The sequence below is a fragment of the Nicotiana sylvestris genome, chromosome 8 (assembly GCF_000393655.2).
Source record: "Nicotiana sylvestris chromosome 8, ASM39365v2, whole genome shotgun sequence".
Taxonomy (NCBI): Eukaryota; Viridiplantae; Streptophyta; class Magnoliopsida; order Solanales; family Solanaceae; genus Nicotiana; species Nicotiana sylvestris.
This window is the reverse complement of record NC_091064.1, coordinates 78,839,214-78,858,368: the sequence shown is the minus strand read 5'-3', so window position 1 is coordinate 78,858,368 and position 19,155 is coordinate 78,839,214.

Below are 19,155 nucleotides of genomic sequence, written 5' to 3'. Positions count from 1 at the left end.
GGCTAGCACATCAAAGTGGCATAAGTCAAGAAACAACCGCATGCGCATTGAGTTGATAACAATTAACATGCTTTGGGATTCATGTGAAATGCAAAGGTTCGGTAAATGCCAATTCATGAGCAAAATGCAACAGATAGAGGATATTGGGGTCGAATGGAGCGGAGGTGTTTTCTGTGATAAGGTTTCAAAGAAAATAGGTAGTCGATAACATGCAAGGTCTTCCAAGTTGAAATAAAAGTTATCTTGGCAAGTGTCGAAGCAGCCGCCTTCAAGTCAATGCCACAAACTAACCATCGTGTTTTAAACTCACAACTTTTCTTTGTCCGAAACTGGGATAAAGGCTATGTTCATAACAAAGCTTGAATTCTTCAGGTGTATTGCCCTAATTCTGCTTGTGCAAAGGCTATTGAGAAGATCACACATCACCCCTAGGAGACACACTTCCTAGTTCTGGGTCATTTAAGTTTATTCCAAGGAGATGCACTTCCTAGCTTGAGCCATTGAAATTTTACCCCCTAGGAGACGCACTTCCTAGTCTGGGTCCTTCAAGTTATATTTTGTTTTAGGAGACGCACTTCCTAAATTGAGTTTCACCCCTAGGAGATGCACTTTCTAGTTTTGAGTCATTTAAGTTTATTCCTAGGATACGCACTTCGTAGCTCGAGTCATTGAAATTTTACCCCCTAGGAGACGCACTCTTTGGGTATTTCAGGTTATATTTTTGTTTTAGGAGACACTCTTCCTAAATTGTGGTTCATTCCTAGGAGACACACTTCCTAGTTTGAGTCATTGAAGTTTTGCCCCTAGGAGACGCACTTCCTAGTCTGGGACTTTCAGGTTATATTTTGTTTTAGGAGACACACTTCCTAAATTGAGGTTCATTCCTAGGAGACGCACTTCCTAGTTTGAGTCATTGAAGTTTCACTCCTAGGAGACGCACTTCCTAGTCTGGGTTTTTAGGGTTATATTTGTTTTAGGAGATGTACTTCCTAAACTAAGATTTTACTCATAGGAGACGCACTTCCTAGTCTGGTTCTTCAGATTATATTTTTGTTTTAAGAGACACACTTCCTAAATTGAGGTTCATTCCTAGGAGACGCACTTCCTAGTTTGATTCATTAAAGTTTTACCCCTAGGAGACGCACTTCCTAGTCTGGGTCTTTCAGGTGATATTTTTGTTTTAGGAGACGCACTTCCTAAATTGAGATTTTACGCCTAGAAGACGCACTTTCTAGTTTGAGTCATTCAAGTTTTACCCCTAGGAGACGCACCTCCTAGTTTTGGTTCATTCAAGTTTCATCCCAAGGAGACACACTTCCTATTTTCAGTCATTCGAGTTTTATACTAGGAGACGCACTTCCTAGTTTGGTTCATTCAAGTTTCTTCCCTAGGAGACACACATCATAGTCAAGTCTTTAGTATTACTCTCATCATTGCATCAATAGCATATGTGATTTACAGTTTTGCTAACAACTCACAAATCTTCCTAGTGCAAACTGGGGCAGAAAATTTTGTTTGTTTTGTTGTTTTGATTGCAGGCACCCACCTGAAGAATAAGGGAATTCGTTTCAATTATTTCAAGTTTCAAGTCAGTAGCAGGCGCCCACCTGAAGAACGAAGGAAGTCATTTCAGAATCCAATTCAAGTTAGAAGTAGCAGAAGCCCGCGGCAAAAATGCGAGTCAACAGTCCGAGATGATCAACAGAAGTAATCTCAATCTTGAATAAAACAGAAAAACAAAAAAAAAAGAAAAAGAAAAGGGAAGTGAATCCAAAATGCAGAAGCTGAGACAAGAGGTAGATTGCTTAAGACATGACTAAAAGTCACAGGCATGGTGTGTCCGATTTTGATCCAAAAGGTTGAAGAAGAATGAACTAGCACCTGCAACTAGGAAGCGTCAAGGTTCAAATCTAAAGTATGCATGAAGAACCATTCAAGACTCAAGATCAAGCTGCAGAAGACTTATAGATAGGAATCTTGTAACTCATAGTTGACAGGCTTAGTTAGTCTTTTTTATTTTTTTTATTATGTAATAACAGGATCGCGGACCGGAACTACGACGGAACGACACCTCGACCGACTCTCCACCTCAATATACACCATCACTGCTCCTGCTTCTGATCTACACGTGGCATGATTCCTTTATTTCCAAGGATATGTAGGCAGCTCAGATACCACGGCTCGGTTACATTCTCTTCCTTTATCTTAGTTTTGGTCTCTCTAAATAAGGGTCGAGTCAGAAACCAGTCTTGTCGTTCTTTGTCTGAAAACTCTTCGTGTTTCCAGTCAAAGAGGGGCAGCTGTAGACATGTGATTTTTGACCCTCCCCAGGATTTCACATATTTTAACGTTTAAATATTTAGTTTAGGTCTAATATCATTATTTTAACTAACTCTGACTCTTTTAAGTTATTTATGAACAAAAATTTAAAAATACAAAAATAGTTCCATATTTCTCTATTTAATTCACGTATTAGATATTTTCAGATGGATATGTTACTTTGAACCTATTTTATTTTAATATAATCTTTGAAAATACCAAAAATAGTTTCAACTTTAATTTTTAGTTCTATTTTAAATATAATGGTTTATTATAATAATTTCAACTTTAATTTTTAATTTTATTTGTATCTTCTTATAAGTATTTTTAGAAGTAGATTAAATTTTTAGCCTTTTGTTACCCAATTTTGTTAGAATTTTTTTAGCCCAATTAAATTCTTGCAAGAGGCCCAAGTTATACAACCCACACCCTAAACCCAAGTCTTCATCTTCTCAGAAAGCTAGACACTACTACAAAAAAACCCTAGAGACAAAAACAACAACGGCAGCCACCCTCATACCCTTTAGCCGTCGCTGCCGCTTCTAAACCCATTCCATCGCCGGAAAAATAGTAGGAGCAAAAATCCCTAGCGCCGAATAAGTCATCTTCCTCACCCAGATTCCAGAAAAAGATGGTTAAATAATGATCTTGTTCTTTGATTTTCTTTTCTTCCATAGCCATGTAAACCAGTGTTACCCATCACCAAAAGCCAAAGTTCCACCACCCATAAACACTATTTTACCAGTCATACTCTTCCACCCACTACCATGTGAACTCCACCGTGTCACCACCATTCCTTCAGCCTTTCTAGTTGCAGCTACTGCAGATTTACTGTTTTCGCGTCAAAGGGGGCATTATATATTTTTAAAGTTTTAATTTCTAGTTTAGTCTGAATGTTTTAGCGAGGTTTGAAGTCGTTGAAGGTCGTTTTCCGAGGCCATTGTTCATTCGCACGTCGAGGTTCCACCAGCAGGGTCTGTGGTTCTAGGTTCCATTTTCCTGTCAAGGTTTCGGTACTAATATCTGCTGTAATGATTAATTCATAATCAAGTTGTCGTTGGTCTTCTCATTAATCAAATATTGAAGCTTTGCTGCCGAAGGTTCAATTCTTGTTCCCTTCTTTTCCTTGTCATTTATTCGGATGATACTTTATGCTCTTGATTATCGTTTTTATGCCGTTTCGCTCTACCTTCTATATGGATGAATTTAATAGTTAATTATGAGTTTTTAGTTCTGTTGTGATGCCTCCTTAGGAGATTAAGTTTCTAAAGCTTTAGAATTAACCATCTAGTGATAAGTAAATTAAATTAGTAGATTAGGTAGATGGATTGGTGGCTGGAATAAAAACGAATAATGAGCTGGCACCATGTTTAATTCACATGGTCTTTTATTTCAAATTGATTGTACATATTTGACTATTTTATCATCGTGTTGGATATTTTGTGTGCTTGATTGAACAAGTAGTATGGGCTTTTAGGTGATGAAGGTCTTCAAAAAAATCTTTGGAACGGGACATGGGATTGGGTATTAAAATGAAAGAAGATTTGAGCTTATAGGTTATCGCTTTATTTATTTTATTACTCTGATCGCTAGGAGCATGTTAGGCCCGTCAATACCCGGGTAGGCAAATTATAGGTCATTTCTTCTATTCGAATTGAGGCAAGAGGTCATTGCTTTTGTTTATTATCAGGAGAATGCCCCGCAAAATTTGTATATATTTTATCCGGGGTATGCCCCGAAGTATTTCTATTTGGAGGCCGAAAATAGAACTCATAGTATTTTTAAAAGCCGATTAGATCAAGTATGTAACCGTACCAGTTACGGGACATGGGGAGTGACTAACACCTTCTCCCCGAGTCAAATAAACCCCCTTACCCGAATTTCTGGTACAGACATAGTTTTGGAGTCCAAAGTTCTTTAAAAGGAAAAATTGTTTCTAAAAAACGGTGACCCGACACACCGAAACCAATGTCAGGTGGCAACTCTGAAAAATCCTTTTGAACACAATTTTATCACTTTTTAATTAAAAACCCTTTTGAGCTTCAAAAATTGTTTTATATATTTTAAGAGGGTTAGTGAAGTTTGTAAAAAAGGGGTATGACAAGGCTCTAATTCTGTCACGAACCGGTGAAACCGATCCTCCATCTTAGATAAAATTGTGGGACCATACCTAGCCAATGAATCAAACTGAAGATTGTACTCTCGAACACTCATGTTACCTTGCCGAAGGGTCAAGAACCTCTCAACTCTGGCCCACCTAAGCTCTGGTGGCAGATAATGACGAAGAAAAGCTTCTGTAAACTCCTTCCATACTGCTAGAGGGGCATCCTAACCTTTGGACAATTCCCAAGACTCGTACCAATTAACTGCAATATCTCGGAGTCTATAGGAAACTAGCTCAACTGACCCAGTCGTAGTGGACTTCATATCCCTTAACGTCCTCTGCATTCTATCAATAAATACTTGAGGGTCCTCATTTGGATATGCCCCTGTGAATACTAGAGGGTCTAAATTAATGAAGTCACGAACCCTCGCACTAACGTACCTATCTGCATGACGAATACCTACTTTCTAACATCGAGCCTGTAGGGATACTAATCGGGTTAATAGCTGAATAACATCTCTCATCACTTCACCTGATGCATCTAGTTGAGGAGCTTGACGTACAGGGGCGGGCGGTTGAGTTGGTTCCCTTTGTAGCTCTTCTGGAAAGGGCGGGGTGTGTTACATCTCGCATTTTCGTACGTTAAAAGTTTCATCTGCAGTTAATCGACATAGACTCGGGGATGGGATTATCTTGAGGTTAACGTATTTATACTATTTATAACAAAGGATAAAGAGTCATGAAGGATAAAGGGTACACATATTAAAGAAAACGAGTTTCGTTGAAAGTGGCCAATTTGGGTTAAAGTACGGATCAAGCGAAAATACCCGATAGTTATTGAGTAATACCATGCAAGGTACCATATGACCACGGTAGTATAATGTATAAAGTATACATAAAGTATATCAAAAATAAGTAAAATTTTAAGTAATTTATGGCAATTTTTAAATTATGCGGGTAATTGATTAATTATCGGGTAACGGAACATTACCCAGTTAACTAATAAGTGGATAAAAATCAATAAAATTACCCCCAAAAGAAATGTGGCAGCCAACCACTTTCCAAACAATGACTCATGGTCACGTTTGGAGCAGGTGGCTACCTAAGGGTTAATTGACATTTAATAAGTAGCTTACTACTTCCTTATTGACAATAGAACAAAAAATGTTCTTAATTAAAAAAGTAAGAAACGTTTTCCAGCTTCAATCTTTGGTATTCCAAGAACAGGAAATAACACTCAAAAGTAATAAGTACTAGCATAAGATCATAGTAACCGAAGTTAAAAGGCACTAAATTCCTGGTGAGCAGCTCATAAATCGAAAGCACACACCAAGCTTGCAGAAGCTTACTTGGGAGCAAGTATACAAACAATTCATTTCATTAACACCTAGTTCAAAACAATTCAATGAAAAGAAGTCCAAATTAGTTCAAATAATGCAAAGTAGAGAAGTCAAAAATTCGTTCAAAACTATTCGGGGAGCAGAAGCTCATTACGATCAAGAAAAATTCAAAGAAGCATAAGCTTATTTTGTTCAAAATACTCCAGGTATGTTAAGGTCATCCCTTCTTTCTTTTGACATGGTCTAAAATATACTGAAGAAACGAGCAAATGCATAGTTACCACAAATTACTCTATTCATAGAGATATTAGGGATATCTATATTCTTGATTCCTCGAGAGAATTTTTATTATCTTCTGTTCATGGGTCTCAGAATAGTACACAGTTGAAAAAGTTTATCCGGAAGGAATATTGGGATTATCACATATTTTTCAAGCATTTCACCCATTTATGCATGTGCATTGACCCATGACCAGATGGTGTTACATACCCGTATATATGTAAATATATGTATATGGGATATGGAAAAAGGTTATGGCGTTATATACGCACCACCACCTGATCGGCTAGTATATGTTGATGATGTTGCCCATAGTGGCCGAGACGATATGATGGATGCCCTCTGTGGCTTGATGATATAATATACACCCATACCTATGCATGGTACGACATTTATACGCACGTGCATGACATTATAAATATTTTAGAATTTACAAGGTTATTCAAATTTAAAGACTTATTTCTATACTTCATGTTTCATCTATGTCTTTTACGTATAAATTTTCATGCCTTACATACTCAGTACATTTTTCGTACTGACGCCCAATTTCACGGGGCATGCGTTTCATGCCTGCAGGTGTAGGTAGGCAAGATGATGGTCCCCCTTCTTAGGATCACTGATCAGTAAGAGTTGGTGTGCTCCACTTGATCTGGAGCTTCTTTAGATTTTGGTACGATATGTATATATATATGGGTATGACGTGGCTCATTCCCGTCTTTGTATAGTTATGTTTCCGTTAGAGCTCTGTAGAAAGTATGTCTACTTGGGTTATATGTGGCCTTGTCGGCTTTCAGTTTTGGATGTATAGTTGTCTATAGCAACCTTGCCGGTTTGCCCACTGTATTCTGCATGTATACATATATATGCCTTGTTGGCAGGTCTCCTTCATGTATGTTATTTTCGTAATTCAGCAAATGTTATTCAGGTTCATATCTTAGACGCATGCTAAGAGGTGTTTGATCGGTAGGACTCAAGCACCCATCGTGGCCCATTGGTTTTGGTCGTGACAGGGTATGTGAAGTGTCACGACCCTAACCGATGGGCCACGACGGACACCCAGTTCCTTACTCAATCGAGTACCAACATAACGTATCTCTTCATGTCATACTATCATAGGTAACTGAGCCGGAAGGCTGCTGTGAGATAACTAGAATACAACATGTGATACCAACTTATATATTAGACATACGGGCCTATAAGGCCAACATAACCACTCGTACACTAAACATAGGCCGACAAAGTTATAGAATCTTTTACGTACATGACATTTGTCTACAAGCCTCTAAGAGTAAATAATTTTCATAAAGGTCAGGACAAAGTCCCGCCATACTAAATAATACACGTCTAAATCATACTAACCAAGCAAGCAATTCCGAAGCAAATGGAGCACACCAACATCTTCTGTGGAGCTAATAGCCTACTCGGAGGGTTCTCGGCCTGTCTGTCGGGACCTGCGGGCATGAAACTCAGCATCCCCTAGCAAAATGGACGTCAGTACAAAAATTTACCGAGTATGTAAGGCACATAAATAAATACATAACAGATGTGGAAAAAATATTGAGTAAATGACTCAGCCTGTAAGTCTAGATAATTCTATAATTCACGAAATAACTATAGTGTCATGCATATGCGTATGAATGTCATGCCATGCATAGGTACATGTTTCATAATATCATTACGCCTCTGAGGGCATCCCATCATATCATCTCAGCCACTGTGGGCAAAATTATACCAGCTGATTGGGTGGTGGTGCGTATATAATGCCATAACCTTTCCCATACATATATATATATATATATATATATATATATATATATGTGTGTGTGTGTGTGTGTGTGTGTGTGTGTGTACCGTATATAATGTCATCTAGTCATGGGTGAATGTGAATGTATAAATGCATGAAATGTATATGAAATACGTTAATAAAATCTCTCGGTACGTCATAAGACCATTATGCCTCTAATTAATATCATGAAATAAACTTTACCAACTTACGTATTTTTAAGACTCATGAACAGATGATAGAATAATATTAACACGTGGGAGAATAACAATATACACATCTCTAGAATTTCTACGAATAGAGTAATTTATGAAAGTTGTGTATTTGCTCGTTTTGTTCGTGTCGTATAGATCATGCTAAAAAGAAAGAAGGGATAGCCTTAACATACCTGAGACGATTCTCTTGACAATCCCTCTATTACACGTCAATTGTGACAAAATACGTAACGGCGGATCGAAGTAGGAAAAAATCCGTATGACATTCTTGAGAAAGATTGCACCGTACTTCCTTAGAATTGTAAAATCTTACATTGCTAAGTATTAAATAGCCTTTTACGATATTTGATTCTAGCAAATCACGTATGTAACTTGTATGGAATTATATATGATTTTGACAATTCACTAGCTCCAACCATTGTCAAAGAACGTATGAAAACTTTCTGATCTTAAGGGGATAGGCAACCATTAGCTTTCATGTGTTCAGATAAATTAATATTATTATGCAAACTTTTATAAGAAAGCTAAAGAGAAGTGAATCACTTTGTATGCTTTAACAATGTGACACCTTGTTACATAGTTTATGAGTCACTTATTGCATTTATTATCCACATAACGTGCTGCCACTTGGTTCCTTTAACCTTATCCAAATAATTCATCTTTTCTTTAATTAACTCATTAATCCCCTACTAATCTAATAATTAATCAATAACCCACATGATTAAAAATTATCTCAAATTACTTAAAATACTACTCATTTTCACATACTTTATACACATTACTATCCTGGTCATGTGGTACCTTGTATGGCACTAACCCATAAACACCGAGTACTTTAGCTCGGGCCGTATTTTATCCCAATATGCAAAACTTGGACGAAAATTTATTTTTCTTTGACTTGTTTCCCCTCTCACCTTCACGAATTTACTCATTACTTGTTTGAAATAGCATAATCCTTATAATCTCCAAATAATCTTTTTCATGGACTTATGTCAATTAACTTACGACAAATTCAACGTACAATACTACAAGGCGCAACATCGTCGTAATTTAATACTGCGAAGTGTAATATCAACGCAATGTAATACTGCAAGGCGTAACATCATCGTAAAATAATATTGCGAGATATAATATTGACGTAATATTGTGGGATGTAACATGAAATCTGAAATGGAATCTCACTATGAGACTCTCCCCGATCCCTGGTTACTCGTGGAACTCGACTAGTAGTGTCGCCAGCCACGGACTTTCCCTTCTGGGCGGCTGTAGTATTCGGAGGCATCGCTAAAAGCGTATCATATTATTAGGAACATGAATTCTTATCTCGAACGATCTGAGATAAAAAGAGAGGATAACATCCTATATGTACTGTAGCCTCTTGTCTATTAGCGTGGTGCACAACACACCCATAAAAAAGACTCTACTAGACACGGTCTATAGAAACCCTAGGACAGAACTGCTCTGCTACCACTTTTGTCACGGCCATAACTGATGGACCGCGATGAGTGCCAGAGTCCTACATGTCGAACACCCTTAAGCATGCGACTAAGATATAAACATGAATAATATCTGCTGAATTACGATAGTAACATGCGCGAGGAAAACCTATCCAAAATACATATATACATATACATGTATATTACAATGGGCGAGCCGACAAGGCCGTGATAGACAACTATATACCCAAAACTGAAAGTCGACAAGGCCACATACTGTCCAACTGTACATAACTGTCAACAGGCCTCTCATAGAAATACAATTTTACAAAGACGAGACTGAGCCATGTCATATCAATATATATATGTATATACAAGCATATAGTACCAAAATCAAAAGCAACCCCGGATCAAATGGAGCACGCGAACTCTCACTTATAAAGGATCCTAAGAAGGAGGATCGTCGGCTTGCCAACCTGCACCTGCAGGCATGAAACGCAGGCCCCGTGAAATAGGGAGTCAGTACAAAAAATGTACTGAGTATGTAAGGCATGAAAATCAGTACGTAAAAGACATAGATGAAACATGGAAATAAGAAATCCATTTGTAAATCTGAATATCATTATAAATTTTGAAACATTTATAATGTCATGCACATGCATATAAATGTCATGTCTTGCATAGGTATAAGTGTACATAAAATTATCAAGAGTTTGATGGAATCCCATCATATCGTCTCGGCCACTATAGGCAACATCATCAACATATACCAACTGATCAGGTGGTGGTCCGTATATAATGCCGTAACCTTTTCTCATATCCCATATATATATATATATATATATATATGTATATATATATATATATTAACGACATCTGATCATGGGTCGATGTACCTATATAAATGCATGAAAATATGCTAGTAATCTCAATATTTCTTTCGGATAAACTTTATCAACTGCGTATTACTTTGAGACCCATGAACAGAAGATGTAATAATATGTCACATGGAAAATTAAGAACACAGTCACCCCTAGTATTTCTATGAATAGAGTTGTTTATGAAAACTCTAAATTTCCTCGTTTCTTTTGTATAACTTGGATCTTGCCAAAAATAAAGAAGGGATAGCCGTACATACCTGGAGTAGGAAAAAATCCGTATAATATTATTTGTAGGAGAATTTGGATGGAAGAAATCTCGTTGTTAATATCTTATAGGAGCTTGAATTGTCAATATTTCTAACATTCTAATTGTGACTTGTCTTCAAGATATGAGAAAGGAAACTTTGTTGAAAGCTTTGAAATGGCTAACATTTTTGGATTTGCAAAATGCTAATGTCTTTGAATTATAAATGTTCCTAATGGTCTGATGGTAAGAATTGTATAATAATCTTAAGAAATGAAGTGTCCCTTTCTTTGCTAACTTAGTTGTCACCTATCAAAATGACTAAGGAGTCATTTTTCTTAGGTTGTGGCCAGCTGCCACGTTTTTGGAGGAGTGGGGTGGGAATTATTAATTTTTATCCACTTACTAGGTAATTAGGTAATGTCACATTACCCGGTAATTAACCAATTACCCGTATAATTAAGAATAATCTCAAATTACCTGAAAATACTACTCATTTTAAATATACTAAAGTTTACAGATTGTCTTTCTAATCTACAACTTAACTACCTTACTAAATAAGTATTTTTTAAGAGATAAAAAAAAGATTATTGGAACTCTAAAATATTATTATTATAATAATAATAATAATAATAATAATAACTTAACTTGGTGACAACAAAGGGACAAACATGGCTACAAGGGTTCAAATTTTAGTATATATGCTCCTTTCAGACAACCAAATGCCAGTGGAATTATATCTAATGCTTTGCAAAAATAAAAATAATTAAAGATGCTTAACACAATTTAATTAACTAACATATTGTTATAACATTATCAAACATTCAAGATCATATAAAAATGAATTACAATAGAAGGATGAAGCTACTAATATTTTCCAGCGTCATTATCTTTCATTCCAACTCGATTTTATGAGTTTACATGGTCCGAAAATTACATGGACAACAGAAAGAAGAACAAATACAGCAGAGTCAGCTCTTTCCAAAATCAACAGCAAAACAATTAAACGGGCAGCAACAATAGCAAAAGACAGCGACAACCGGCTGATTCAAACCCAAGAAAATAAACTAGAAATACCCCAAGAAAATAGTACAATTATGTAACTCCAGAAAAATCTTTCAAGACTACTCTATTTTTCTTAAACAAGTTTTTCACTTAAGAATCAACTCACAAAAGCTGCTAAGGGATATTATAGCTACTGATTTTTTTCTCTTTTTTGTGTGTAGAGCTCCCTCAGTAAGGTGGAGTGTCCTCCTATATATCAAAACAATCAGCTATTTCAAAAAATTAAAAATCAATCTTTTTGATAGATTTTTTTACAAAATTTGCTCTTAAATTCAAAATGCCAGACTTTCTAGTTTAAATCTTGTCAAGTATTTCAAACAAAATCTGCTCTCCACTATTCAAAGACAGACTTTTATTCAAACACTGTCCAAAGGTCTACATTTCCTTACAAAACAATTTGACTTTTGAGTGTTGTACTCAAAGAGTCTTGAAGCAGTAAATAAACAACCAAACAAGTACCATATACTCTTAAGTATTTTTCATTACCTCACTTTTATCAACACAAAACTATTTTACTAATTCAACAAGTGCAAAAACAGAAAATTTAACATTTCAAACTTCAAAAACTAATGCTAAAATAATTAATAATAGACAAAAATAAAATCTGAAAAAATAAAAATAAAATAGACAAAACAGCCACAAAAAAAGAATAGAATTTTTACCATTTTATAATTCAAGTGGTCGAAAAAATGGTGGTATGCCCAAAGAGGGTGTTCGGGGAGGTCGCCGGAATTTGGCCAGATTTTGGTCGCCGGATTTTTAGGGTAAAATTGGCATCAATAGCTAGCTCTTGGGGAGTTCTATCCATTGATGTAGGTATTGTGGAGCGGTAGTGGTTGGAGCTTCAAGAATTTGGGCAAAAAAGTGATGGAAAAGTTTCCTAGAGAGAGTATGGGTGAAAATGGGGACAATTTTCAGATTTTTTAGGCTTTAAATACCTAAGCCAAGAGTGAATGAGATCCATTGGATCAAAATAGAATGGATGGGTAAGATTTGATCTTGTTTCATTTAGCGAAACGACGTAATTTTGAGTCAAAATTACGTAGTTTCAGACCCTTTCAATGACAGCCGTTTATCTTGCACTCTTGGACACTTTTTCTTTCAAATTTGGCCAAATTTCTTCCTTAACCCCACTCATTAAACTAAATTTACACAAATAAATAAATTAATTAAATAACTTATTCAAATGATCGATTAACTAGATTAATTCACCTGTTGAACATTTAGTTAATTTCTAAAATGCGCAAATGAAGAAAAAACTATTTTTGGTATTTTTATGATCGAAAATATGCAATTAAACACACAAAATTGAAAAAACTATTAAATAATAAAAACACTAATAAATTTAGGAGGTGTTAAAATAGCGCAAAAATTAGGTATTCATAGCTTCCCCTTCTTTGCTCGATAACATGAATATTTTTCGTGCAAAGAAAAATGAATGTCATGGCTAATTTTTGCTCACATTTCACTCCAATGAAAGCGTTTTTGAAAAGGGTGACCGAACCTTGCTTCTGAGGTTGCCTACATATCCTTGGCTATAAAGGAATCAGGTCGGTGTAGTTCTGGAAAACTTTGGTATCTGGGACTACCGGACACTGGATTTAAAACTGTTGTTGTTATTATTGTTACCTACTGCTTACATCAAAAGGAAAAGAGAAGAGAAACTACATATGTCTGCAAACTAAGAATTACAAAATTCCTATCTATGTGTCTTCTGGAGTCAAACCTTGATTCTTGACCTGCTCGCTTATGTTGACCTTAGATTGGATCTTAATTCTTTTGAAGAAAAGATTATGACTCAATCTCGATGGCTTGCTTTCTGGATCAGAATTTGAGAAGATGAATCTAGAGAATCCGGGTTGCTGATACTTTATCAAAGCTAACCCCGACTATCTTGTGATCGAAGGACTTCTTTCTTCTGATGAGAAACTAAAATTGCAAGCTTTAATCGTCACTTGTGCTATACGGCAGAGCCTGCAAAGCTATCAAAGACAAACAAAAACGAACAAAATTTTACTGCCCCAGTCTGGCACTAGGAAAATTTTGTGAGTTATTAGAGAAATCTGTAAATTATCTAATTTATTGAAAAGGCAGACAGAAACAGTAGTATAAACTAACTAAAAGAGATAAAATTTGGTAAAGAATGATAGTTCAACCAGGGATCGGTACCCTGTACTACTGAAAGGAAATGTAATCAGGGGCTGGTACCCTCTCTTACAGGAAGGAAATAGAATCGAGTATTAGCACCATGTATTATTGATAAAGTGTTGAATCCCTCTAGGCAAAACGGTTCTACCTGAGTTAAGCTGCGTAAAACACCCTGCGCGAAGAGTACTTCTACCCGAAACTATGAGCTAGATCCCTCTAGGCAAAACAGTTCTACCTGAGTTAAGCTACGTAAAACACCTTGAGCAAAGAGTACTTCTACCTGAAAACTATGAGCTGGATCCCCCTAGGTGAAACGGTTCTACCTGGGTTAAGCTACGTAAAACACCCTGAGCGAAGAGTACTTCTACCCGAAAACTATGAGCTGGATCCCCCTAGGCAAAACGGTTCTACCTGGGTTAAGCTACGTAAAACACCTTGAGCGAAGAGTACTTCTACTTGGAACTATGCAGCTGGATCCACCTAGGCAAAAAGGTTCTACCTGGGTTAAGCTACGTAAAACACCCTGAGCGAAGAGTACTTCTACCCGGAAACTATGAGTTGGATCCCTCTAGGCAAAACGGTTCTACCTGAGTTAAGCTACGTAAAACACCTTGAGCGAAGAGTACTTTTACCCGGAAACTATGAGATGGATCCCCCTAGGCGAAACGGTTCTACCTGGGTTAAGCTACGTAAAACACCCTGAGCGAAGAGTACTTCTACCCGGAACTATAGAGCTGGATCCCCCTAGGAGAAAAGGTTCTACCTGGGTTAAGCTGCGTAAAAAAAACCTGAGCGAAGAGTACTTCTACCCGGAACTATGAGCTGGATCCCCCTATGCGAAATAGTTCTACCTGAGTTAAGCTACGAAAATGGGAGGTGTAAACAATAGTGATGCATGCTGAAAACAGAAAAATGGAGATTTTAAGGATCTTACGTTTGGTGACGTTCGTTTTTTTTTGGTTCTTTATTTCATGGAATGCGGGAAAGAATTTGGAGAGGACTTCCCTTTTGGATTGATTATTGTTGTAAAGCTGTTTCTAGCCCTTGCGCAGTTTTTCTTTGGTTGCACCTGCTTCTCACAAGGTTGCTTTGGATTGCACCTATTTCATGTCTTTAAACAAAGAACAATTGTTAGTTTGAAATGGTGGTTGATTTTATGGCCTTGGTTATTTTGATCACTTGATCTCGGCCCTTTCAACTGCAATTGGTTGCTTCCTGAATACCAATTGCCTTTCTGACTCTGGAAAAACTCTGGCTTTTTCAGAATTTGTCATGATGATTGGTCGGTGGAACTCAACCTTTTCGACTTTATCTTGCCTTCGTAGGTCTTTCCCTTCTAACTTCTTTTTTTTTTCTTTTTTTTTTCTTTTTTTCATCATTTTTTTTCTTTTCTTTTCTTCGGAGCATTGGGGAACTTTTGGCTCCTTAGACTTTACTGCAACGGCTAGTCGTGTGGGACTTAACTTTTTCCAACTTTATTTCGCCTTCGTAGGCCTTTCTTTTCTGGCTTCTTTCTCCCAACTTCAAATTCAGAGCATTTGGGATACCTTGGCTTTTTCAACTCTTTTCTGAGACGGTTAGCCACATGAGACTCAACCTTTTCAACTTCATTTGCCTTTATAGGCACTCTATTTGATTTTCTCTTTCCAAGAGTTTTGATTTCGAAGCATCGGCCGCTATGGCTAGTCGGGGTCGACTTGATGCCCGTGACGAGGCTGGGTGCCTTTATGCACATTAGCTCGCGCCAAATGAGAACCCTATAAATCAGTCTTGGCATCCTTTCTTTGTCTTAGTTTCGGAACAGTGTTAGACCGAAAGGGATTCAAAGAAAACAAACAATGGAATGGAGAATGAGTTTAAAACAAGAAGTGTCCCTTTCGGGGAAAGGAAAGAAGGACTTATCTGGAGTACATGCGGACTTCAATGAACATGACATGCCTTTTAGATTGGATGCCTGATCTGTGTAAACCATCCAACTCTCAGAAATTCATCACAATTTTTATCTCAAAATCGAGAAACCTTGCCAGGACTCTGTCGGTGCTGATGGCTGTGAGGATCCTCTTTTCGATCAGGGGTGCCCTTTGCGGGTTTTCACGAGCTGACCTCTCTCATTTCTCTTCTCGCCTTATAGTGCTCTTTACGAGTTTTCACTAACAAGACTCTCTCATTTTTTATTTCTCTGCTTACTATCGCCTCATGTGCCCATGTGGGTTTTCACCAATAAGACTCTCTCATTTTATTTCTCTCATTTTTATTACATCAGATACAAGTAGCCGTATTCTCTGATCCTTGAACATTCTCACCGATTGATCGGAAGGACTTGAAAGGATTTGGGTAAAAATGATTTGGATCGAATTACAACTTTGAAACCATTCAGGCGGGATCATCACCGGACCATTACAACATCTGCCCCAGTTTCACTTTTGGGGGAATTTGGATTTTTATTTTGGTGTGACTGAACCCCAGAGAGAGGCTGCCTACGTATCCTTTTGGAATCAAGTCGAACGTAGTTCATGACGACTTGAACTTGTTTTGATTTTTTTTCTTTTCATTTCATTTTTTTCAATAACACCTTTGGGTTCCAAAGAGGGTAATCAAAGAAAGGTAATCGGCTCAAAGGTTTGGCAAAAAGGGTTGATGGTGTTTAGGTAACGAGAATGAAAGCCTCTGTCATCCCAATTAGAGAATATTAATGTTGCACAAGGCGTTAAACATAATACCTTTTGATTGCATCCGCATTGATAGTTGTATCGAGGACATTTTCTTCGATGTATCCTAAATACAACGCTCATTTTGGCAGGACTCTTGTTATAATATATGGAACTTTTCCAATTTTAGAGCAAACATTTCTTCAGCTTCTTCATGATGCAGGAGGACACATCTCAGCATAAGTTGCCCTACTTCAAATTTTCTGAAACCCACTTTCTTGTTATAGGCATGAGCCATTCTTTGTTAGTACAACTGCTTGTGGCAGATCGCAACTAACCATTTTTTTCAACCATTTTAACCGGATTTTGACACAATCTTGATCCTTGATCTCGGTTTCAACAAAGATCCAAAAAGAGGAAATTTCAACTCCTGCTAATATCATGGCTTCAATGCCATAAACCAATCACGTAAGGGCGGTTTCATTTAGACTTTGTTTAGGCTTAATATTCCAATTCTCTGTATATTTCATTACAAGCCTTATCTTCAATACATTCTACTTCGTGATTCATTATTTCGGGGTCTGGCAATATTTTAGGATCTAGACATAAAGTCAACAAGCATGTCATGTCATTAAAATCTGCATTAATAGAACTCAAAAGAGAATAAGAAAAGTGACAAGATTAAGAAAAGAGACATTCCTAGAAAATAAAATATTAATTTCATTTGATTTTTTTTAAAGATAAAAGGGTTTACGTCAGAAAGTAAGACAATAAAGTAAAACATCCGGATTACACCCTGAAATAATCCGAAAGCAGAAAGGATAGCAAGACTGGCTACCGAGACTCCCGTCTGATGGGGAACTTTCAGGCTTGGCGACCATTTTTTGGCTTTTCTTCTGTCTCGACAATGGATGCAACGGTCTTCAGTGCCGGATCAAATTCCTCATATTCACAAATCATTCCGGCTATTGGCCCCTGTTGTGTGCAGGCGACAAATTGTTCATCACATCAATAGCTTCTTCATTCTGAAAAACAATTCTTTCAGCTTTAATCAAATCTTCAACTGCCCTTTTGAGAGTCTAACAGTCCTCTGTACTGTGTCCCACTTCTCCAGAGTGCTATTCACATCTAACATCAGTTCGCTGCGAGGGGGACTTGGGGTTTGGCCGGTTCGGGGCCACTAACTGCAATAGATCTAGCATGATTAGTTTTTGGAACAAGCTTGAATACGATTCACCAATAGGGGTGAACTGATTCTTTCTGAAAGGCTCTCTTTGGGCGAGGATTGTATTGGGGATCATTTGGTTGAGGATTATATGGAGCTTGGTAAGGATGGGCATTTCTGGGAGGTGGAGCTCAATAATATTATGGCCGAGTACAAGGTTGTGCGTTCATCACCGCATAGGGAGGCAGTGTCACGGCATAAGCAACATCTTGATGGGGATAATGGTGTTGTGGGACCTTAGGAAGCATGTATGATTGGTTGAATGACCTGTGGCGCCCCCTCGAGCTACAAGCTATCATGGCTCCCTCTTCTCTCCTTTTTCTCTCACTTTTTTATTTCAATCTTTTTTCCCCTTTTTCAATATTTTTCTTATTTTCTTATTCTTTTTGTTTATTTTTTCACTCAATGTGTTTATGGATGTGATTGAATCTGATATGGATTGCCTACGTATCATGACGCCGCATGAATCAGATCATTACGTAGTTCAGGAAAAAATCAGGAATAAAGTACACAAACTAACTCTCATTCTTTTTTTTACTCATATACAAAATAACTCCATGAAAGCTCCTAACAAGGAACATATTTTTGGATTTTTTTTCTGTAGAAAGAAAGACTTCAAAAAAAATTTGGATTTCAAAATATTTTTATTGAATTGTTGAAAGGACTTCTAAAGAAGAGCAAAACAAATTCAATTTTTTTTCATTTTATTTTTGGAATTGTTGAAAGAAAGACTTCTAAAAGAAAAGATTTTATTTTTTGATTTTAATTTTTTTTTTTACGAATTTTGTTTTTTTTTTGGAATTTTTGAAAAAAAAGAACTTCTAAAGAAGAAATAAAATATTTTTGGATTTTGAAATTTTTCCTTTCAATTTTCGAAAGAAAAACTTCTGAAGCAGAAAAAACATATTTTGGAAATCAACCCTTTTTGTAATTTTCAAAAGAAAGAAGATATTTATTTTTAAACAAAAAAAATATTTTTGATTTTTTTTTAAAAAAAATTGGGGTCTCTAAGAAATTCTTTTCTAAAGGAAGGAAGTAAAGGAAAATATTTTTGGACTTTTTTTTTTTTTAAAATTGGGGACCGGAACCGATGAGGTTTTCCTACTTATCTCACATCCGGTGAGAATCAGACCCGTGTAGTTCGGTTAAACTGGGTACTTTTCTCTTTTGATTTTTATAAAAATTAATTTTTACACCTCACGCCAGACTACTACAAAATCTTAATAAGGAAATGTTTATTTGTGCTAAACTAAGAGAAAGTTTTTTTTAATTCCACTCAACTAATTTTCTAAAGCCGGTCAACAATACAAACAAGCCTTCCAAATGATGTAATAAGTAGCACAAAAGTGAACATAATGGTCTCAAAAAGGATACTTGTCTTATACGGACCCGACCACTGTGCCGAGTTTCGCTAAGTCAAATGCACGTGATGCACATAAAGCGAACCTAATAGGGATATCCAGCATGA